Genomic DNA, 26,084 nt, shown 5'->3' with positions numbered 1-26,084 from the left:
CAACCCCTTCTTCTGGTCACCCCTCATCGCCGGTCGCCCCGTGTAGGCGACTGGTGTGTGCCGCGACAGTCGATAAACACTATATAATGCACCCCTCTTAAGCGGTAATCCCGTTTCTCCGGCCAGCTGCCAGCTATTTTGCATCCCAAATGTAAAATTTCCTTCATATGAGTGGTCTCGCGCGAGTAAGTCAGTCATGTACATTGGCAAAATAACACCGACGCAACAGCGATAAAATCGATACTTACTTCCAGTCTGCAGTTTAGGCTCTGTAGTACTGAAGCGTGTTGTGTGATAAACATTTTGACAGCCAGTTTGCAAATTGCAATTAATTAGCGGCGGATTATCGGGTTATCGGGTTAAAAGTAATATGCGACCGTTTGATCTTTTTGTTTCCGCATGTGCGAATATCACCTATTATTACTGGAAAAGAGATTATTTATTTATAATTTATTATTTGTAGTTGTTGAATCATACTATTTCAAGCACACATTATGACAATTATCGGCCTATTAAAAGTTAAAAAGAACAACGAAACTTTTAGCCGGAATAAACTGATCTACATGTTCTCTGTGCTACAAATGTTTTATAAAAAAAATCAATACACGCATGCTTTTCACGTGACATTGTACATTGGTGCATAATTTTCGCGCGCTTTTGTCCGGACAAAGGAATTATATGAGGACTTTTTTGATGCTAGAATTTGTAAACATCTCATTAACATAAAACAATCAAGAGTGTGTTTCGGATTACAAATTATTACGGTATTCTCATTTGGGAATTAAACAAAGCATTAATATTCAGAGCTCCAGATAAGGATTTATGAAATTAGTAACGGTACTGCCACAGACAGAAAGATAAGGAGTAACGCTTAAATCAATTAGTACCTGTACTACCATATCCAAAAATACAGGTAGTACTGTACTACCCGTGTACTTGGATATTGAAGGGTGTATAACTGACTTTACAGAAACATTTGCAGCAATTATAATAAATATATGTAGCTTCTTAAACAGTTACTGTATTAGGTTTTCCATTCTGAATTATGATGCTAATACAACTACACATTAAAACTCATGACTAATACTATTTCTTCATTTTCCTTGAAAAGAAAACACAAGCCAACTAGTAAGCTAAGTAAATGAACACTTATTTTACTGTCTCATCTGCTTCCCATCGTGTTTTCTAACGTTTTACGCCACCGATGCAATCAAATCGTTAAATATCGGGGCGACAATTTTTTTTTCTGGGTTTACAGATTTAATGTCAGGATGGTTAGAAGACACTGTATGTAGTCATTATATGACAACAAAGTGTTGTTTTGAGCCGCTTTCGGTTAAGCCGGCATTCAATTGCGTGCAGACATATCGTTTTTGACTGATTTACAAGTTACAGGAAATTACGCGACAGAATAGACAATAATATATGAACCCAGTCTACAACTTTTTGGTAATTTAAATTAACAAAAAGCGCCGTTAGGTTAGAGAACAACAAATCATGCCGTGCTGACACAGACGTATCGGTATGGCCAGATTTTTTCGTAAATGCGTAAAATGCATATTAATGTCATAATTGTACGTCCAGTTTATAAAAATAAATGCGTAAATCTTCATGAAAAAGGCGTATTTACAGCTGTACGGCCCTTATCTGGAGCTCTGAATATTTGTTTTTATATTTACAATAATTTTAATATATTAATTTTGATAAAACCCTTTATGCGGCGAAAAAATGTTTTTATATAATTATGCATGAAAAGCACAATTGCCAGGAGGATTACACCCCATTGCTATAATCAGTCTCTTAAGTACCTGGCCACGATTTTATCGTTGAGGAGATCACTGTCGGGACCAATTCGTGCGGTAGGTATTACAAAGCCATAAAACTGCAATAAACCAATTAAATTATCGATTGATAGTGACATGGGAGTTATTCACGCATAACTGATTCACAACTGTTCCCATCTTAAGTGCATTGGGACCATACAACACGCATTGTGTAAACAATGAATCATGAAAATGATTCTTTTTCATTGACTTGATTCTGATGATGATGATGATATTGATGATGATTAGAAAGATGAATATTATTATTTTGAATGAAAAATTTGTTTTATAGCTGATTTCAGAAAGGAAGAAATACGATTATTTTAAGTCTATACATTGTTTAGTATATGTACACATATTAACCATTTTGTTTATACAAAAATTGAACAGTTTGCCATGCACTCATCAACTTCAGACTCCCTATGACCCAACCCCCTCTTAAGAGGCAACCCCGCTTAAGCAGTCAATTTGACCGTTTCCCTTGACTGGCTGCTTAAGAGGGGTTGGACTATATACATACATAGTAGCAGCAATGAAAAAAAAGCTACTTTAATATTGGATGTACTTGACACAATGTTATAAAATATACACGTTAAATAGCGTTTGTGAGTGGCAAAACAGTGAACATTTTGTAATAAAATAAAATAAATTTCACATACACAGTACAACCAGATTAAGCTGGCATCATGTCAACTTTTTTTGAAAACCTAATTTTGCAATAAATATGTGGCAGACGTGATTTATGTTATTTCTTTGAATTTTTGTCTTCATCTATAATAAGTCCAAACTGTTAGCCCAAGTGTAAAATAAATTCAAAATCAATTCTGTTAAATTCTACTACATCACTGTCACCAGTAATGGCAGTTGTTGTAATAGAAGAACAGACATATGACACATATAAACATGAAACCAAGGTAATAAATTCTATAAACACGCTCAAAATATTTGTTGATTAATTTAAATCTGTTCTCTATTTAAATATGAGCCATGATCTGTAAGAAGGGGTTTTACTCTTTGCATGCTGGGAAATTTCTTGTCTGCTAAAATGTTGTCTGCTGAATTTCTAAAATTAGCATTTTCTTCAATTTTTTTCAAAGAATACTATCAGAATAGCAAACAGTTTGGATCCTGATGAGACGCCACGTTCTGTGGCGTCTCATCTGGATCCAAACTGTTTGCACAGGCCTTCAAAATTTGGTTCCAGCACTGAAAGGGTTAATTCATGTGAGCAAAGTGTTAGATAAGGCGGAGAGTGTTGTCCCTGATTAGCCTGTGTGGACTGCACAGGCTAATCTGGGAGGACACTTTAAGCACATGGATTAAACCTTTTTTCACAGAGCACGTCCCATATATTTTATAAGACAAATAAGGATCCGCAATTGTTATACATCTCTTGTCAAAATAATCTCATAATCTAAATATTACAATTAACAAGGGACAAAATTGTCACAAAACCATATTTTCATTGTGAAAAAAAATCTGATAAAGGGAGACAACTCAAACTGAACTTTTGAAATGAACAAGCAAAATTAACCCCCTTTGTAAGTTTGTTTTAAAATAAATCTATTTTTAGTCGTGGCGACCTTGACATTGGAGATATTGACATGATTCTTTCGTGCGACACACCGTCCCATGATGGTGAACAAATAAGCCAAATGATTTTAAAATCTCATAATGAATGACATAGTTATAGCCCAGACAAGCTCATTTATGGCTATTTTTTACCTTTGAACTCAAAGTGTGACCTTGACCTTGGAGATATTGACGTAATTTTTTCGCGCGACACACCGTCTAATGATGGTTAACAAATGTGCCAAATGATTTTAAAATCTCACAATGAACGACAAAGTTATGGCCCGGACAAGCTTGTTCCGCCCGCCCGCCAGCCAGCCCGCCCACATTCGCCAATCTAATAACCAGTTTTTTCCATCTGAAAACCTGGTTAAAAACTGACACTGCAGGTTTTGAAATCAAAAGCAGTGACTATTAAATATTAACAGTACAATAAACATAAGTACTTCAGATGCTTCCATGCCATGTTACCTGAATAATTAATAATAAATTAAGTATGTCAAGCAAAGCATCATTTATTCACTGCACAGGCTAATCTGAGACGACACTTTACACAAAACCATTCAGCCCAGTTTCCCAAGAACCAGGCTCATTACTAGAATTTCAACCCTGTTCACATAAACCCAGTAAAATATCCCACCTAAGTCTGAAAGGATTTTACTAACAGATTTATCACAATTTACTGTCATGATTTATACTGTTGCCAATAATTTGCATGCTATTTCCACACACAATATCCCATATATCTTCATTTTAAATGATGCATACAGAATCATTATCTTTGTACATTTGTTTAAAACGTAATCATTGCAGGCTATCACAAAGCGTCTGTTTGACAAACACCATCCATCAAAAGCAATTTGATGGTATCCTGTTTTATTTATCAAAATTACAGTAAGTACAGCTTGACAAAACGCATACATAAGATGTCAGAAATGGGAAAAAATCGACAGAATTGACGGCACCAGAACATGTTATGTGTAAACTTGACTTAAACAACCTTACATTTGTATGAGAAAAACAAGATTGCAGATTTACTTAAATTACCCCAAAAAACACTCTACTGCCATTGCTGCTGCTGCTGCTACTGCTGCTACTGCTAGTTCTACTTCTGATACTTGCTGTATTCTACAGTATTTCTATCATATTAGCTCAGCTGGTAGGTCAACCAACTTACAATTTTCCTGGGTTAGCTGATTACCAGTAGGAATGCACACTTATGTCAGTGACTGCAATTGGCCTTCTTGAATAAGAGGTAGGAGAAGAATGGCCATATAAATCAAATATCATGATCAGCCCCCAGATGTGTGTGTGTGTGTGTGTGCCTTTAAAAGTTTATGAGGTCTTCCATCCCGAGGCTGCTTAATGTGAGGACCGAAAGTGTGACCCAGCAGTGCCAGCACTCCTAATAGTGAGGACCAAAAGTGTGGCCCAGCAGTGCCAGCACTCCTATGTGAGGACCAAAAGTGTGTCCCAGCAGTGCCAGCACTCATATGTGAGGACCAAAAGTGTGGCCCAGCAGTGCCAGCACTCCTAAGTGTGGCCCAGCAGTGCCAGCACTCCTATGTGAGGACCAAAAGTGTGGCCCAGCAGTGCCAGCATTCCTATGTGAGGACCAAAGGTGTGGCCCAGCAGTGCCAGCACTCCTATGTGAGGACCAAAAGTGTGTCCCAGCAGTGCCAGCACTCCTATGTGAGGACCAAAAGTGTGACCCAGCAGTGCCAGCACTCCTATGTGAGGACCAAAAGTGTGGCCCAGCAGTGCCAGCACTCCTATGTAAGGACCAAAGGTGTGGCCCAGCAGTGCCAGCACTCCTATGTGAGGACCAAAAGTGTGTCCCAGCAGTGCCAGCACTCCTATGTGAGGACCAAAAGTGTGAACCAGCAGTGCCAGCACTCCTATGTGAGGACCAAAAGTGTGGCCCAGCAGTGCCAGCACTCCTATGTAAGGACCAAAAGTGTGGCCCAGCAGTGCCAGCACTCCTATGTGAGGACCAAAAGTGTGGCCCAGCAGTGCCAGCACACCTATGTGAGGACCAAAAGTGTGGTCCAGCAGTGCCAGCACTCCTATGTGAGGACCAAAAGTGTGGCCCAGCAGTGCCAGCACTCCTATGTGAGGACCGAAAGTGTGGCCGAGCAGTGCCAGCACTCCTAATAGTGAGGACCAAAAGTGTGGCCCAGCAGTGCCAGCACTCCTATGAGAGGGCCAAAAGTGTGGCCCAGCAGTGCCAGCACTCCTATGTGAGGACCAAAAGTGTGGTCCAGCAGTGCCAGCACTCCTATGTGGAACCAAAAGTGTGGCCCAGCAGTGCCAGCACTCCTATGTGAGGACCAAAAGTGTGGCCCACCAGTGCCAGCACTCCTATGTGAGGACCAAAAGTGTGGCCTTATTGACTTAGAAGACTTAAAAAAGTTAGGGCGACTTTAAATTAAAGCTGCAATTTTTTGCATTTAATATTTACTGAAAGATTTTTAATTTTGGTGTTGTTTTGTTCTGTAAGGGGAAGCTGGAGTACCTTGGGAAACCACACCTGTCTGGTGATGAGACAACCAACCAACCTCACATGCCCCATAGGCAGACATTGAACTAGGTCACGAAGCACATGAACCAACCACTGAGCTAAAGTAAATACAAGGCTATTGTCAAGCAATATGGTCTCCTACCTGCTCCAAAATTTGTCAGAAATTTCACCATTTTCAGAATATTTTTTTTCTTTGATTGCCATAGCAACCACAATTTTTGACGTAGGAACAAAATGAAATGACGTGCATAATGTCCATATTGCCACCTATCTATGTTGCAAGTTTCATGAAAAAATATTAAGAACTTTTAAAGTTATCCAGGATCCAGCAAACCACCATTTTCAGCAGTATTTCTAGTCTATTTGTTGGCATAGCAACCAGAATTTTTGACGTAGGAACAAAATGAAATGATTTGCATAATGTCCATATTGCCATCTATCCATGTTTAAGTTTCATGAAAAAATATTAAGAACTTTTAAAGTTATCGCAGGATCCAGAAAAGTGTGACAGACAGACTCACAGACAGACGGACACACAGAGCGCAAACCATAAGTCCCCTCCGTTGAAACCGGTAGGGGACAATAACTATGATAACTACTACTATATGAGAACTAATATTGCAAAATGAATGGATAACAGCAATTGTTTTTAAATTTGTACTAAGTAACAAATTATAAATCTTGAGCCCACTACTATATCAAATGGTTCTGCTTGCTCTTATGATTTTGGTGAAAAAAAAAAAGACACAAAAAGACTGGAAAACCAAGAAAATTGAGATGAAAGTATTACAAAATGTTGTATTTGGACAGGGGATGTGTTAAGTCCAAACAAATATTTACAAACGTTACAAGTCAGGCACATTAATAAAATTGGTTTACTACCAAAGTCAGTTCCCTCAGATATTGAATAAAACTAATTTTCTCATTTTAAGTCATAAACTATTTAGTAATACTACCATCTGCTATCTCTATTATTAAAATCATGGATTTAACTGAGATAAAAGCCCAAAGTCTCAGTGCTTGAACATTTAAATTCCAAAATAATGTAAACATGTCATTCAAAGTGCAAAAAATGCAATATCCCTTGTGTAATTTCCAAACATTGGCAGAGGTTGCAACATTATCCATGTGATGAAATGTTTTGAGAAAGTTGTAACCCCTAAAGTACAGCAGATGGAATGTCACCATGGGAATTTATTAACCAAAACAGTGGCAAAACCAGCTGGCAATTGGTAAAGAGCAAAGAAGAGGCCCATTACAAGTCACTTACTAGTGGTTCAATAACACCTGTCATTTGTTAACCAAATTAGCCTTCAAACTTTCTCTCCCTCAAAATAACAGTAATTAGAAAATGTCAATCTTACTTTTAAACATTTCAATTTGATCCAAGTGTCATACCATATTTCCATCAGCTGCAAGATTAGTTACTGTCAATTGAAAAATGCAATATTGGGTGGAGCGTAAAAACGACTCAGAGAGCAGGGAAATTATGAAATGTAATTTGGATACAAACTTTCGTAAACTTATAAACAAAAATAATATTCACAAAGAGATTTATGACCATACTGCGAATATACGCCCCAAAGATTGGATGATATATTTAACATTAAATAACCCCAAATATAGATAATTAAGTCTATAATTAACTTGTTTTCCGGCTGATGAATGCCTGGTAGCGATAGACAGGTAAGTTGCACTTGAGTCTGATTTTTTGCACAATTGCACATCATTGTCACCAATCTGGCATATCAACTTTCCAACAGTAAAGTGATCTATACATTCAAAAGATTAGTTCCTTTAAGAACTTGTGATTTAATTGTGCAAACAGCTTTTTTAAGGCCAGAACCAATTAAATTAGCTGCGCAATTTGTAAAATAAAATACCAGATTAAAATATTTTTATTTTTGTATCAATCAATTGAACTAAAACCATTTATGAACAATAGAAATGTTATTGACTAATAGAAACATTGCAAAGTAATTAAATGTTTAGCTTAAGTACAATTCATTTGAATCTTATACAAAGGTAAAATATAAAGAGAAATTGTAATCATTATTAGCAAAATTCCTTGGGGCTAAACTTCCATATGATAATGTTCATGATTTTTGTACATTATACATCTCCTTCCTGTGTATTATAATTATTAAAAGCTATTTTGTTAGTAAAGTAATTTCAAGTAATTTTTCAATAATACAAAAATATGTGAGACTTTTGTCTATCTTGAATTCTATTCTGAAATGCTAAGTTTTAATGAGCCAAAGTAAGGCAGTTTGAAATACAACACCTACATCAGCTACTTTTGGGGTTCCATAATTATCATCCTGATAGAACAGTTTATCTTGAAAATGTTTCCTGGTAATAGAAAAATTAATCCAGTCATTCATACATTTTACACCATAGGTTTAGAATCACCACCATAAGAACCATATAACAACTGTCGTTACCTTGACAGAGAAAATTGCACACTCACACAAACTGACCCATCATTCTGACTTGAGCAACACTTAACAATCATAAAACATTTCTTTATGGCCTGTAACCACCTATCTAATGCATCAGAGATGTCTATGGTTCCACAACCAGGCTATTATCCTATTGCCAGATGTAAATCAAATATTCTGCAGCCAAAGATGGGACCCCATATCAGCAACAATTGACCCATCCATCCATTGGTTTTATTCCACCATCTTTATTGTGAGTGGTCAAAAACAGCATAACAGATGGACACTGGGCCACTGTAAAATTGGCACCTTTCAGTTTTTAATCAAACCTGGGCGGGTTAAGTCACTCACTGCTGGACAGTGAATAATTATTAAGATCTGAAACATGTCCTAAAGGGGGAAGTTATGGCCCAGTGTAATAACACATCGCAGGCAATGATAAACACTCTGAAAAATGTGCAAATAAGGTCTGTCAGCACATACTTAGGAATATTATACACAAAAATGGCATTATTTCAAAGTTAGGAGATAATTATTACAGCATCTTTTTAGTCATTGAAAACTTATCATGCAAATTTTACCCATTTATGCCTAGCATCTAGAAAAAAGGCCTTGGCAAACAGCGTAGACCCAGATGAGACGCCGCCTGATGCGGCGTCTCATCAGGGTCTGCGCTGTTTGCTTAAAAGAATTTCTGTAAGAAATATTCTAAATATAGAAATATACTAGACATCGCTAATTTTGGACATAAATTGATCCAATTAAGAAGGATGGGAGAGTCCACTAGGCATAAATTGGTTAAGCAAGGGTGATGACATCTCTAACAAGCATATCCCAACATAGTTAGCGTCACATTATGCTCATGCATCTATATACTCTGATGAGGATTCATAACACTTTGCATGCTGGGAAATTTGTCGTCTGCTAAAATGTTGTCTGCTGAATTTCTTAAATTAGCATTTTCTTCGATTTTTTTCAAAGAATACTATCAGAATAGCAAAAAGTTTGGATCCTGATAAGACGCCACGTTCTGTGGCATCTCATCTGGATCCAAACTGTTTGCAAAGGCCTTCAAAATTTAGTTCCAGCACTGAAAGAGATAACGTCTGCTAATGAAACCACAGAATCTTTGCTTGACATTATAGAAGACGGGGTAACTCCTGGACAGACTGCACTTGTTGCTACTATGGCATAATACCCATTTTTGTGCACACCCCCACTGAGTTGTCAATATTTTGACAATTGATAATTGATACTACTGCTGCCTGCTTTTCAGATGCAGGTCGTATTAAGAATGTATTTAGTGTTTTACAAGTAATGGAAACATTTAACTTGACCAAATGGACAATTGATTGAGTCATCCATGATTTTCTTCAGAATAATAATTACCCTATAGTATATGTTTAGACATTGTTAAATGTTTTATATTTATGGTTTACTGAAGTAACACCTTTTGGTTTCATTAGTCTTAGATGGATGATAGATTAGACCATCATTAAATCTGCACATCTAGAACAGACACTGCAACCAGAAAATTAAAATATAGTAAATTGAAACCCTGAAAAGTGCTTAGATCTTGAAATAAGAAAATAATTTTACTTTGGTTTTCTTGCCTTTTAATCATTTCAATTGCAACAAGTCAGGTTTCTTTCCAAAGGTGATTGATTACTAGCTCATTTCACTACAGATCTAATGAAAAAGAATGTTTGTTTATTTGGAGAAATTGCATGCCACAGAAGAGAAGAACTCGTGGCAAACAAAGAAAATATTGTACATCCTAAGTTTCATAACAATCAACTCCAGACGTAATAATTTTCTGTACAGTTTGTGATAAGATACATAAAACTAAATAATGAACTGTTTTTATTTATCATTATTTATTCGAAGTCTTAAAATATTTGTAATAAAGAGAGACTTTAAGAACAATAATTAAAGCCTTATTTTGGTTGACAAAAGATGTATTTTACAGACAAATGTTATTTATCTAGCAATAAACTTTGACCTGTTAGACCAGTGATTTTTGTAGCTAATTTATTCTTTTGTAACTTAACTTGTAAAAGTCTTTTTTATAATTCAATATGCATTGAAACTGTGTTTCTTTCCACTTATTATTCGCTTCTTTATCAAATGGCTGTACCATCACCCCAGCTGACCTTTGGTTGTCATGACAATACATCAAAGTTCATTAGAAAGCACTTTTCATGTTACAGGGACAGATGCGTCCATACCAGTCAATTTATCAGATTGACAATGAATCCTACAGACTGTCAAATCAGTCAACTTATTATAACATCCTAGTTCCCTATTTAGAATGCTTTGGACAGGCAATGTAGCCGAAGGTTACACACCAGCTGTGTGGTGTGTTTCTGCAAAGGCTTCCACCCTACAGTAACACTGAAATCAGGAATTGATGCGTAAATCTGTCACATCATTTAAATGACAATATCACACAATGTCGGGTCTAGTTAATGCAATAAATTACACGTAAATCATTGAACTAATTAATGCATCTTTCACACTATTAACATCATTAATGACTATTTGTTAAGGCTAAGAAAAATGGGCGTGCAAAATGCCAACAACACCTCGTCAATGGGCAGTCAGTGAACAGAGGACAGCATGTGCATCTAATAATGTATCCTCAGCATGATTTACAGCAGGGGACTCGCAGTTTAATGCAAGATGAATGCTCCTACTGGAAGCTAAATACCGGGTGCATTTACGGTGGGATGATGGACACAATAGTTTAAGGCAGAGTAGTCTTACTGAGGCTTGGTGATAAGAGGCGATGACTTGATTTCTATTGAGAAAGACATATGGTGACACTTTATATTTTGTCAGAATCAGAAAACTCTGGTAGCAGTGCTTGAGGACAACTTTTGCAAATAAACCCTTTGCATGCTGGGAAATTTGTTGTCTGCTAATAATTTTATGTTGTCTGCTGAATTTCTAAAATATTCATTTTATTCCATTTTTTTTTCAAAGAATACTATAAGAATAGCAAACAGTTTGGATCCTGATGAGACGCCACGTTTTGTGGTGTCTCATCTGGATCCAAACTGTTTGCAAAGGCCTTCAAAATTCGGTTCCAGCACTGAAAGAGTTTACATAACAATGCATGATAGGTTACTGTATGCCATGCAGGTCAAAATTTAACAAGATTTGAACACAAATTTGTTTGCATTGTTGTAAGTTTGTCATTAAATGCCTTTACAGGATAGACTGGTGTAATACAATTTCAGAGCTTAAGTATACAAACCAGAAAATAGTTTTAACCTAAAAAAGATTTTAAAATAAAGGTCATTAAGGTTGGTTGCTTAGTGGTAGATATGGTGTCCGTCTCATAACCCTTCACCACTTAGATACGTATTTTTATACATTTGTAGTCCCTTAGAAAGATAGATTTATTTAAAGACCTTTCTTACTGGATTCACTTTTCTTACTAGATTCAAGTTTTTAAGGCTTTATCTCCAAACCTTAGATACTGATGAGCAGCAAACAGCATAAAACCTGAAGAGACTGCGAGTTACTCGCAGGCTGTTCTGGTTTTATTAGAAAGATAGATTTATTTAAAGACCTTTCTTACTAGATTCAAGTTTTAAAGGCTTCATCTCCAACCCTTAGATACTGATGAGCAGCAAACATCATAAAACCTAAACAGACTGCGAGTTACTCACAGGCTGTTCAGGTTTTATGCTGTTTGCACATAACCATTTTTACTTTGCTTCTGAGTGGGAAAGGGTTAAACAAGAAGTTATGGGTTCCATCCCCACTGAGGGAGCATTCTTTAGATGTCACAATGCCCAGTCACCAAGTATTGGCTCCACCAAGAACATGGACTTGAACAGACCAAATAAAGATGGTTTAACCCTTTACCACTTAGATACGTATTTCACACATTTGTAGTCCCTTAAAAAATTAAGTTTAATTAAACATCTTTCATACATAATTCAAGTTTTTAAGGCTTCATTTCCATCCCTTAGATACTGATGAGCAGCAAACAGCATAAAACCCGAACAGACTGCGAGTTACTCGCAGGCTTTTCTGGTTTTATGTAGTATGCACATAGCCATTTTCACTTTGCTTCTGAGTGGGAAAGGGTTAAAATAATTGTTTTTGTTGCAAACTTTCCGTGCAATTTAATTATTATGTAATTGGGCAAAAAAAGATGTAATAAATGTTACCATTCATATTAAATTCAAAGGTCCTTAAATTAGTACATATATGCATTGAACAGAATTTTCTCAAAATATATACTTTTTTTTTTAATTAATATTTTTGCACATGTTTGTAGAGGAGCATGTTTAGTTTAACATTTAACATTTTCATTTTCTTTATGACAATGCTATTGAAAGTATGATGAATTTTTAACTTATTGAACAGCTTTTGTCACCTGTAAAGTTTGCAATATGAGACATGATATGTTCAGGTGAGCTTAAATCCAGAACATCCGCCTAAATCATGTCAACAAAATATAAAACATGAACAAGTATTAAATTGAATATTGCATGCAATAATTTATGATTAATTGCACTGTAAAAACATTATTTATAAGATTGGACCACCGGCTACTTTTCAAATATGTCCAAATTCAGCAATTAACGGTGATGATAACATACAATTAAGTCAACAACCTTCCAATTTAAAATACTGATATGTGTTTCAATGTAACCTTTTATCATGCAAAGTTAACACAACTTGGATACATGGCTTAACAAGATGGTTTAAATGTTAAAATGACTTAAAACCTTATTTTCGTATCATCAATTGAAAGAATTGACACAAACCTCTGACAGATAAAAAGTTCTTTGTCGTTTCGATAAATCATGGTAACCTATTTTAATATGCGCCTCATAGGACGTCAATATGTGGAGATTTATAGCAATAATTGCAACATTAAATCAACCAACTTGTCTCCTGCCAACTTAATTGATTTTGACTGGACCTGTCATGCCAACACAAAGACTGGGTTACAAATCATTCTTCAAAGGCTAACATACAGTATTTAATGAAACTTGGAACACTGATGTTGTTGTTGATATTTATGATCAGATTTCAAAATCTAATATAAGAGTAACTTTTTTTAAATTACAAATGCATGATGTTCAATAAATTTCTTGATAATAAAAACATATAATCTGAATGTAAATTGTAACCCTTACAGAAAAGCTGTATTACAAGGTTATGTATTATAAAAGAAAATTTGTCACTTACAAGAGGATTTTTCAAAAACACGATAACATGGCCATTTTCGCTTCAAAGCTTTGTTCAAGAGCACAAAAAAAGAACAAAGAAGTCAGACATATTACATATGCTGAATGTGTAAAAACAACAATCCTTATAGAAAATTACAATGTTTCCTTGCTGGGTAATGCAGCTGTAATCTGGATCTCCACCTTTATGGAAAAACCCATCTAATTCTCAGGTAAAAACAACACTGACCCATTTTATGGACAAATGGTAGTTTCCATCAGATATTTAAAGTAAATACAGTTTGTGTTTTTTAAACCATTTAAAATGTCAGCAATGTTTGTACCCTCAGTTTCCTGGATTTTTTAAAATCTAGATCTTTCTGGACTCTTATAAATTACATAAATAATACCATATAGACAATAATTTCAATTTAGAAAAAATGCAGTCAATGACAAGTTCTATTTGTTTATATTTCATAGAGGCAATAATCATGGGCGTCCGCACATAGGGGCAAATGGGGTCAGCTGACCCCCCCTGGAAAATTGATGAGCAAAAAGGATAGTTGAATATGGAAAAATGTATACGTGTACAATTATGATTCCTGAATTGAACAATTTGGGTCAGAATGACCCCTGGTTAGTTTCACACTAACATCAACTCCCATTTACATGTAAACAAGTCATGGATGCGGTTATTGCACAATTTATTAACTCTCAAAACAATGTTTTAAACATGATTCATTCATGCGGAGAAGTAAATTTATTCACAATTAACATGTATTCAGTCCCTTAATAGGAAGTGAAGGCGATGTGGGTCTCTGCCGAATTTCTCGATGACTTTTTAAATAAAAATATTCCTGTCGTTGTTGATCTGATCCCTGTGAACCTCATCATGCATAATCCTGAGATGCTGTCGTCGGACATGGTGGATCTTAGCCATGTCTTGACTCGTCTCAGCATGCTAAATGATCGTTCCACCGTACAAGTGGTGGGGGCAGGGTTAATAATAAGATCATCACCTACCGCACGGCCGGAAACAAATCCGTTTTTTGACCTAGTCAACAAAATCTTACTCATTTTGTTTGATGGATTCCTGCTTGTTCCTGTTGTACCATGACATTGCGTCTTGTTCAAAATTATTGATTTGATAAAATTCGTCGATGGTTAGGACTGTGTATTTATAGTCTTATCGATTGAAATTTTGATGTGGTTCGGATGGAGTTGATATAACATTAACGCAGGCAGATTATGAAAATCGGCTTCCTAGAGACTAGATGAGTGAGTCCATGTACGGAATATAAATCATGCGTCGATAGTATTCTTCACTGGTTCCACCAAAATTTGCTCAGTGTACTTGACGGCCACATTGCCGTGGTATTGTCATTGTAACACCAATATCTTCGGCTGGTTTTAATGCCGGACCAAATATACCCTCCGCGAAAATCGAATCCGCATTTACTAGATGATCAGTGAACATTAATGCCAGATTATCAACGTGTTTTTTGACACCAATTATGCCCAATTGAACAGCCTGAAGTGCTTGAGTGATGGGCTCTAAAATGGACGAATATTTGGCTATTATGTGAAGCGTTATCACAAATGTCGCAGTTCCACTTGCCCTCCATAGCTGATGTAAAGTCTGTCGTCCTTTCGTTTTCTGTTCGTTTTGCGCTATATATTTAAACTGACGGCGTATTTCTATGAAATATTTAGCAAAGATTCGTATGCGTTTTTACTTTGCAGTCCACCTTGTTTCGCTTAACAATGGTGTGTTTTCGGAACTAGCCGTCTTCTCTAAGGGCTCTCTCTGAAATTCTTAATGTTTGCTTTCACAGTCCCTATGTCCGTCAGTAATTGTATTTAGATTCTATATGAGAAAAGTCACTATGATCAAAGGAGAGAAAAATAAGTATATTTTACTCCAATACAGTCAAGTTATCAATTCCAAATCCTAACTTGTAACCTTCCAGATATACTTCATGATGCACCATTATCTGGCCTTATTCTCAAAATTTTCTAAGCCTCCAGCGGCAAAGAGGGAAACCTCCCCCCTTGAAAAATTCCTGCGAACGCCCATGGCAATAATTATGAATTAAATAATCACTTTGAATTTGACTATAATACAATATTATAAGTATCTTTTACAATAACTAATTATCACCTTTAAAAAGGACTCACTTTTAGATAACCTCATAAGACAGGTTAAACTTTCTACAATTAATTGTACACTTCATTACAATGCCAGAGCAAAAACTGTTTCTTGAAGGCCGGTATCATTAGTTAAAGTGCTGAGTAAGAGCAAACATCATTAGTTAAAGATTTAATTACCTAGTTTTATTTGATGATGTCACATTCAGGCTGTCATTAGGTGATGATGGATTCTTGCCCATTCTATGGCTTGAGGTGTGTACATGGATAGTGTTGCCACAAATCATAGGCACTTAATAATTTTTTACTTAACATAACAAAAACCATTTTATAACACACATTTTGAAGGCCTAGCTGTAGACAACTTCATCATTTGTTATTTATTTTTGGCTGTAACAGTGATATGATGTCTTTGTTTTCAAAATCAATTAGTTGTATCATCTGAGTACTTCTATATTAGATACATTACTTTCACACCCAATACTTTATCAATCTATGTATCCACAGGCCTCGGTCGAAAGCTGTCAGCATCATGAAACCAGTTTAGAGCTTAATACAACCAGTCTGCAACTTAATACAACCAGTGAGAAACTAAATACAACCAGTGTGCAGCTAAATACAACCAGTGGGAAACTAAATACAACCAGTGTGCAGCTAAATACAACCAGTGAACAGCTAAATACAACCAGTGTTCAGCGAAATACAACCTTATTTCCACTTTATACAACAAGTGTGCAGCTTAATACAACCAGTGAGCAACTAAATTCAACTGGTGTACAACTTAATACAACCAGTATGCAGCTAAATACAACCAGTGTGCAGCTAAATACATCCAGTGTGCAGCTAAATGCAACCTGTGTGCAACTTAATACAACCAGTCTGTAGCTAAATACAACCAGTCTGCAAATTAATACAACCAGTCTGCAAATTAATACAACCAGTTTGCAACTTAATACAACCTGTGTGCAACTTAATACAACCAGTATGCAGCTTAATACAACTGGTGTACAACTTAATACAACCAGTCTACAAATAATACAACCATTGTGCAGCTAAATGCAACCAGTGTGCAGCTAAATGCAACCAGTGTGCAGCTTAATACAACCAGTTTGTAGCTAAATAAAACCAGTCTGCAAATTAATACAACCAGTCTGCAACTTTATACAACCAGTGTGCATTTCTTATTACAACCAGTCTGCAGCTTAATAGAACCAGTATGCAGCTTAATACAACCAGTGTGCAGCTTAATACAACCAGTGTGCAGCTTAATACAACCAGTTTATCACTTAATACAACCAGTGTGCAGCTTAATACAACCAGTGTGCAGCTTAATACAACCAGTTTATCACTTAATACAACCAGTGTGCAGCTTAATACAACCAGTGTGCAGCTTAATAAAACCTGTGTGCAGCTAAATACAACCAGTAAGCAAATTAAAACAACCAGTCTGCAACTCAATACCACCAGTGTGCAAATTAATACAACCAGTGTGCAACTTAATACAACCAGTCTGCAACTTAATACAACCAGTGTGCAATTTCATACAACCAGTCTGAAGCTTAATACAACCAGTGTGCAACTTAATACAACCAGTTTGAAGCTAAATACAAGTCTGCAAATTATTACAACCAGTCTGCAACTTAATACAACCAGTCTGCAACTTAATAAAAGTCTGCAAAAATTAATACAACCAGTCTGCAACTTAATACAACCAGTCTGCAGCATAATACAACCCGTCTGCAAATAAATACAACCAGTCTGCAACTTAATACAACCAATCTCAAGCTAAATACAGCCAGTGTGCAGCTATTATGCAAACAGTCTGCAGCCTAAGGTAAACAGTCATTAAAAAAATATCCAGGTTTGATCGTGAAAATACAATAATAAGACTAAAAATATAGAGCAAGCATCAAAGTATTGGGTTTAACTTGCAAAATGTAAAGTTTTGAGAATTAAAATACTGTATCCTATACAGAAATCTTTACGAGATACAACACTTTCATGCTGATCCCTTAACATATATATCACTCACTCAGAGATTGATGGCTTCTTCCTATATGTAAAGGCAATTTCAACAGCCCCACCAAAACGTCATACTGAGTTTTGTCATTAATCGTTCGCCATAATGGCACCTTCAAGTCGACATTCCCTTACTGCTAATTTCTGTTTACAAATTGCCAACTCACTGGAAGCCTACAGGACCAATAAATAAATGTCTTAAAACAGCTTCTTTTATAAAAATTTCTCTGTAAACTGAAATATTTTGTTGGATTTTTTTTTTAAAGTTCTGTCCCACACTTACTTGTGAAAATAGCAAAAACATTATGCAAAATGCTTAAAACTCCTTAAATTAAAAAATCTGGATTTTTTTTTAGACAAACATGATTTACAATTATGCATTTTGTGAAAACTAGATAATAATTATTATGTCCTTCAATATTAAGAATTTCATGAAAGACTAGTTCTGGGAAAACAGGGCTAAATGCTTGTGTGTAAAGTGTTGTCCCAAAGCCAAAGGCCAATATTCCATGCATCCGTGTCCGCGCTCCGCGTCAGCATTCCGAATACGGACATGGGGTATCTATTCCATGCATCCGCTTATTATTTTAGCCTTTGTGCAAAAAGCTCATTCCAAACATGGTTTTACTTGAACTTAGATGTCAATATTTGAAGAGCACACATTTTTTTATGATGACTGCTGCAGAAGTACTGCATGTTTGTAGACGGAAATGCAGACATAGGTACTGGACACGTGCCTTTGTATTTCCTATATATATATGACAACAGTTTCTTTTAATTTCATTGAAATGAAGTATGAAGTAACTAGTGACCTGAAAATCGATAGGGGTCATCTGCCAGTCATGATCAATGTACCTATGAAGTTTCATGATCCTAGGCGTAAGCATTCTTGAGTTATCATCCGGAAACCATTTTACTATTGCAACTGACTGTGACCTTGACCTTTGACCTAGTGACCTGAAAATCAATAGGGGTCATCTACCAGTCATGATCAATGTACCTATGAAGTTTCATGATCCTAGGCCAAAGCATTCTTGAGTTATCATCCGGAAACCATTTTACTATTTCGAGTCACTGTGACCTTGACCTTTGAGCTAGTGACCTGAAATCAACAGGGGTCATCTGCCAGTCATGATCAATATACCAATGAAGTTTCATGATCCTAGGCCCAAGCATTCTTGAGTTATCATCCGGAAACCATCTGGTGGACGGACGGACCGACTGACGAACCGACCGACCGACATGTGCAAAACAATATACCCCCTCTTCTTCGAAGGGGTGCATAAAAATAGATAAAGATATATCTAGTCATTATTTATTTAGATTCCAAAAACCTTATAATTATATTGATAAACATTACCGATTTATTCGTATTAGACAGACTTAAAAACTTAAGTATGTGAACTCGCATAGACAACAAGATGTGTTTGTGAAACACAATGTCCCCCTATATGACGTTTGACTTTGAAGGATGACCTTGACCTTGTGAAGGATGACCTTGAACTTGAACTTTCACCACACAAAATGTTCAGCTCCATGAGATACACATGCATGCCAAATATCAAGTTGCTATATTCAATATTGCAAAAGTATTCATAAAATAAGCGATTTGGGCCACATATATTTGGCCTCTGACCTTGAAGGATGACCTTGACCTAGTCCTTTCACCACTCAAAATGTGCAGCTCCATGAGATGCACATGCATGCCAAATATCAAGTTGCTATCTTCCATATTGCAAAAGTATTCATAAAATAAGCGATTTGGGCCACATATATTTGACCTCTGACCTTGAAGGATGATATTGACCTTGACCTTTCACCACTCAAAATGTGCAGCTCCATGACATACACATGCATGCCAAATATCAAGTTGCTATCTTCAATATTACAAAAGTATTCATAAAATTAGCGATTTTGGCCACATATATTTGACCTCTGACCTTGAAGGATGACCTTGACCTTGACCTTTCACCACTAAAAATGTGCAGCTTCATGAGATACACATGCATGCCAAATATGAAGTTGCTATCTTCAATATAGCAAAAGTTATTGCAAAATGTTATAGTTGGCGCAAACAGACAGACCAACAGACAGACCAACAGACAGACCAACAGACAGACCAACAGACAGGGCAAAAACAATATGTCCCCCACTACTATAGTGGGGGACATAAAAAAAAAAAGAACATAAAATTAAATAGCGATTTCTTTTATCGTTATATCTTGTTTGAAATATATACTGTGTCTTTTGAAAAGCGATTATAGAGTGTACACTATGCAGACGATAAATATTCGCATATTACTATTCTCACTATATACCTGAAACGCCACAAATTGACAGTTGTTTGGCTATGCTTTGCCAGATATTTGATGCAATGTTTTTTTCATTGTATTCTTTCAGATGTTGGTTGTATATTTCAGGTTGATTCCTTACTAAATTGATTAATTTTTCACTAATATCTATGCTTGAAAGTTGACCTTTCATGTTGACTGCCGTCTGTGTACTGGCGTTTGCGTACATCAAAAATCGCTCACCGAGCGATTTTTCACGGATGCTATAGGCAGACTAAAAATGCAGACGCAGAACGTGGATACATGGAATAGCTCCAACAGTTTTCAACCAGTTTGTTTTTTCACGGACACGGAACGCGGAGACATGGAATACCGGCCTAATCTGGGACAACACTTTCTGCTTTGACTGGATATTTATTTAGAAAAGACTCAAACTGAAAATATCATAAAAGCGGAAATTATCATCCCTGATTAGCCTGTTCTAACTGCACTTTACACACAAGCGTTAAGCCCTGTTTTCACAGAGTGTGGGTCATTTGTATTACTTTAAGTACACACTATTAAATATTCTGCCCAAGAATACTAAACATTTCAAAAAATGTAATACATAAATATATATTTTTAACAAATGTAAACAAAGCGATTCTCATTTTGCTACCATGTTTATGGTTAATGCTTATAGTTACGAAAAAACAAAGCCTTCAGAACAAAACTTGAGAAGGAAGGCGTGACTGTTTCAATCCCATGAAGCAATGCTTCCATTTTTGTCATCAAAAGCAATAAAGTCATCACTTCCTTATGTGTTTACGACATGTCTTTTATTGAATCAAGATGACTCATTGTTCCATGACTCTGTCTTAATAATTGGAACATAAATTTCAATATCTTTGAAAAAACACACACTATTTTCAAAATGTACAACAGAACATTATAAATCGCCTAAATTCTGAACATGGTTATAATCATTTATAAATACTTTTTTTCCATGTGTTCTACTTCCTCTCATAAAGATATATATCATATATGTATTTATTGTTTTAAACCAGAAATAAAGAAACAATCAAAATGATTTAATGCATGATCATTAAAAACATTACCATTTAATGTAATATAAAGTATATGCAAAGAAAAAATTCAACTAAGGTAAATAAAATATCTAAAATACAATAAAATATCCACAGACCTGAACATTAAGCTCCGAGAACTCAGGAATAGCAAGGTTTTGAACGCTCAATCAATACTTGCAACACAAACTAATTTGTCCCCAAAGATGTCAACTCTCCTGTTGGCAAACAAAATCTAAATAATCACTCAAATGTGATACAGTTCCAATAAATACTTCTCCAATGTATCTCCCAACAGCATCACTGTCTTACAAACATAATCTTCTGACTCTGGTGTTAAAATGTCTGCATTGTCTGCTGCAATTTTTTTATTTTAAATTCATAGATAAAAAAATAAATGTCTCAAGTCAAATTTAATAACTGAAAATATTATTTACCACTTTAATATTATTTTCAAATATTCACAATTATTGTTCTATCCAATAGTTATTCATCTCTAAGATCAATTTGATAATGTGATTAATAGTCTCATTTCTCTTATATTCATGTATACAAAATATCACTTTATTAATCAATTTAATAACATGTTTGTCCACCAGTCAGTAAGTTGATAAAATAATACAGTAAGTTTAAATGCTTGCACTGAAATTCACAACACCAGTCTCTCTACCCAAGCGGCTTTTCATGATCACAGCTAGAATGTACTGTGACAGAGAGTGTATCAAATTATGAAGTTGTCAACCCACAGGCTGCTGTTTTTCATTTCTTGCTGATTTCACCTGGACAAAACCTGTCAATCACCGCTGATTGTTATCTGCTAACAGGGGCACCTGTTATGGTTTCAGTGGGCTTGCTAACACAGAACATGCCCGAGAGCTGTCATGGTGACATGTTGAGAAGTGGGTGGGTGGGGACCTGTGTTATTATGCATGTTTGGATCCGGATGAAATTATGTTGTTACAAAATGGGGAACAAAATGGAGGCCGTGTTAAACATGTCCTTGGGAAAGCATTACAGGCATTTGAATAGATTTTTAATTTATGTTGTTGTTTTTTAGAGGTGTAATAGAAGCTTTCAAATGATTGTGTTGTAAATGGGTGACACTTTGCATGCTAAATTACAGTAATTAGGGTTAAGATTGTTTGAATTTTAGCAAGTTTAATTGCATTATTGTTTACTATGGTTTCTTTTTTCCTAGCGACACTTCCAAAGTCTTAATCACAATTTTCTTCAAATGATTATAAGAAACATCAAAGTAAGGGCCTTGCTCTGGGAAAATGGGTTTTAACTCTTTCAGTGCTGGAACCAAATTTTGAAGGCCTTTGCAAACAGTTTGAATCCAGATGAGACGCCACAGAATGTGGCGTCTCATCAGGATCCGAACTGTTTGCTATTCTGATAGTATTCTTTGAAAAAAATCAAAGAAAATGCTAATTTTAGAAATTCAGCAGACAACATTTTAGCAGATGACAAATTTCCCAACATGCAAAGGGTTAAAGCATGTGCATAAAATGTAGTCCCAGATTAGCCTCTGCAGTCAAATAAGGCCTATCAGGGACAACACTCTGTGCTTTTATGATATTTTTCTTTTAAAGGAAGTATCTTCTTAGCGAAAATCCAGTTTAGGCTAAAAGTGTTGTTTCCACAAAATATGCATAACATGTAATATTTGTCCTTTAAATTTCTACAAATGTCATCTACAGAAGTTTATCATCGGAAGCCTGGACAGTGTCTTTGCGCATAGAAATATTGGCATCAAAGTCTAGGCACAGAGTCTGATATACATCAGCGGAGGTGCTAGTCACAAATTTCTCGAACATTTACAAAGTTATTAGTCAGGGTTTCCTCAAGACAATATGTATAAATCAAAGAGACATTTATGTTTTATAATATTCACAAGCATTGTCTGGCATCAACATGATGCGATGGGTTTGTCGGATTGGTTGACAAGACGCACACTTCTGTGATGTACTGGCAGACTTTCATCAGTGCTTTGGCAGCATTACGTCCCACATTGCAGAAATATTAACACTTAGAATTACAAACTGCTTGATATATTTTGCATATGACATTCATCTTTATCAGTTTTGATGCAACATTACATTCCTTTTATCAAATTAAGCACTGTTTGCCTTTGTCCCATTTCGGAATTACTTAAACATAATTCTGGGATGAATGGCTACAATGAATTGACATGTTTGACAAGTTTTATCATTATCTGCCATTCAAACCATTGGGCACTTCAAAATATACTGCTTAAAATTTGTGAATTCAATATTGGAATTCATATCTTGCATCAATACATCAATTATATCTCAAACTTAATAAAAAATATGAATTTAGACCAACAATGTTATGAATATAAAATAGAAGAGTTTATTTAAGAAATAATTTTCTATTTGACATTGTTTACTGATTAATATTCCAAAATTTGGAGCTCCGCTGATTAGGAATTAAACCAGGCCAATTTATTAACCATTTATCTGAAAGTGTTGTATGTTGATCAGTATGTAACAAAACTGATGACTTTTTTTATTCTAACATATTTGTGCAATCAAAATGAAAACTATACGAGCAATGATCCGGGAAAACTGGCATAACTAATCTTAGCATGTCTGTTATTTTGAATTTGCATTTGTAATGTCATTAAGAGATAATTTAATCTTACATATTCAATCAATACTAACCCTTACAGCGCTGGAACCGAATTTTAAAGGCCTTTGCAAACAGTTTGGATCCAGATGAGACACCACAAAACGTGGCGTCTCATCAGGATCCAAACTGTTTGCTATTCTGATAGTATTCTTTGAAAAAAATCGAAGAAAATGCTAATTTTAGAAATTCAGCAGACGACATTTTAGCAGATGACAAATTTCCCAGCATGCAAAGGGCTAAACAACAAACTTCAAAGAAGGATAATTGCTTTGAAATACTCAGCCTTATACTGAGTAGGTATGAATATGTGAGCAACGCTCGGGGAAAACAGGCCTTAATTCATGGGAGTAGTGTCATCCCAGATAAGCACAGGCTTATTGGGCACGAAACTTTGGGCTTGTTCATTTTGCTCTTCTTAGCAAAAATCAAGTTTATGTGGAAAGTTTATCCCCTGCTTAGCCTGCATGGACTGGAAAGTTTAGTATTTTAACCCTTTGCATGCTGGGAAATTTGTCGTCTGCTAAAATGTTGTCTGCTGAATTTCTAAAATGAGCATTTTCTTCCATATTTTTTCAAAGAATACTATCAAAATAGCAAACAGTTTGGATCCTGATGAGACGCCACGTTCTGTGGCGTCTCATCTGGATCCAAACTGTTTGCAAAGGCCTTTTAAATTTGGTTCCAGCACTGAAAGGGTTAAGCCCAGTTTTCCCAGATAGAGGCTCATATAAATTATATACATAATATACTCTTTTGAGTCCACAATTAGTATTGGCAGACCACTGCCAAGGGCATGAGCACATTGAGATAGTCATCAAGGTTCACATAGGAATATTGACACTACTTTTTATGTATTGCTGATAACAAGTGATTGATGGCCATTTGAAAACAAATTTATTTTCAAAATAACATGTGTTCATTGTCAACCTGTCTTCAGGCTGAAAAATGGCTTGAGGCATTTAGACAAGTTGTGTCAAATATTTAATTTGGGTGACATTTAAAACAAACCTGATCAAATTATTTGTGGAGGCTTCTCTTATATGGATTGATTCATGACTAGATGATAAGTTTGAAAAGACATAATACAATGATCAGTTTGAAAATTCCAAACCATTATAACAACTTTAAACCATTTTAGTAATGTATTATGTTTCTAACTATTTATTAGAAAATGCTGTTTTAATCCTTTGCATGCTGGGAAATTTGTCTTCTGCTAAAATGTCGTCTGCTGAATTTCAAAAATTAGCCTTTTCTTCGATTTTTTTTCAAAGAAGTTCTGTGGCGTCTCATCTGGATCCAAACTGTTTGCAAAGGCCTTCAAAATTCGGTTCCAGCACTGAAAGGGTTAAAGTAGCAGCACTTTCAGACTGCTTATTAGTTAGTCCCAAAACACACGTGTAACTCCAATTGCAAAGTTGAGATACCATAATTTATCAACACATTTTCCAACTAATTTCATCATTGAAAACTTGTTTTATCTGACGATATTGCTAATTAGACATGTAATATAATAATTCATTTGATCATATAATTATTACTGAAACAACCAGACTTAAAATATTCCAGTTTTCTCCTTATAAATTATCCCCACGATTTTTGTCTGTCCATCCGTCCGTCCTGGCCACTATCTCCTCCTACACTGTTAGCACTAGAACCTTAAAACTTACACACATGGTAGCTATGAGCATATGTGCAACGGTGCTCTATTTGGAATTCTGATCTGACCCCTGGGTCAAAATTTATGGGGGTTGGAGTGGGGCCATGTCAGAGATTTTCACTCATTTTACTAACAAACATGTGACGTGGGGATACGCCTCAGCCTCTGTCGCAACATTTCTAGTTCAGATTTATAATTAAATAATTACTAATTAACTTTGCATACCATGTTTACAATTAAAAAGGCAAAGCATCAGGATTAAAATTAAATTAACAAAAAACACAACTTACTGTTTTTCTTATATTTAAAATAACATTTATGTCAGTTCAATTTGAGTCGCGTCATGAGAAAATGGGTTTTATGCCTTAAGCGGTCAGTATAGCTCCAGCCCGGCCTCTGAAATGAAACCAATTATCACATGATAAGGTTTATTTCATGTTGTGTCAGTTAAACTACACCCATTATGTGGAATGTGATAACATCTAAATAATGCAAAACTTTCATGACAGACAGCAGGTCATTAAAATGCTGTCTACATTCTATCAAGATAACATTTGATGAGTAATTTGTAAAATAAACATTTATAAGAGAGAAATAAGCCAGGAAGAACATAATTGATATGTCACTCACTTCTTTCAAGAAAGGTTATTGTTTTGTTTTTTGTGTAATAAAGAAAAACATGTTATAATAAACATACATTT

General features: G+C 35.6%; 1 protein-coding gene across 3 annotated transcripts in view; it reads right to left on the bottom strand.

The window, feature by feature from the left end:
* The window catches only part of LOC127845227 (teashirt homolog 2-like), a 115,353-nt gene that overhangs the window by 25,075 nt on the left and 64,194 nt on the right, over window positions 1-26,084 (bottom strand). Inside the window, exon 2 of one of the 3 annotated variants that reach the window (XM_052376032.1) lies at window positions 25,674-25,779. The exons of 1 other annotated variant lie outside the window; for it this stretch is intronic. The gene's annotated coding sequence lies outside the window, so the exon portion shown is untranslated. Of the gene's footprint in view, window positions 1-21,190; window positions 21,782-25,673; window positions 25,780-26,084 lie in introns of those variants that run through there. One more of the 3 variants, XM_052376033.1, reaches the window with a different exon arrangement.

This window comes from Dreissena polymorpha, chromosome 9, assembly GCF_020536995.1.
Source record: "Dreissena polymorpha isolate Duluth1 chromosome 9, UMN_Dpol_1.0, whole genome shotgun sequence".
Lineage (NCBI taxonomy): Eukaryota > Metazoa > Mollusca > Bivalvia > Myida > Dreissenidae > Dreissena > Dreissena polymorpha.
Note: the sequence above shows the minus strand (reverse complement) of the source record. Positions and strands in the feature narration are given on the sequence as shown.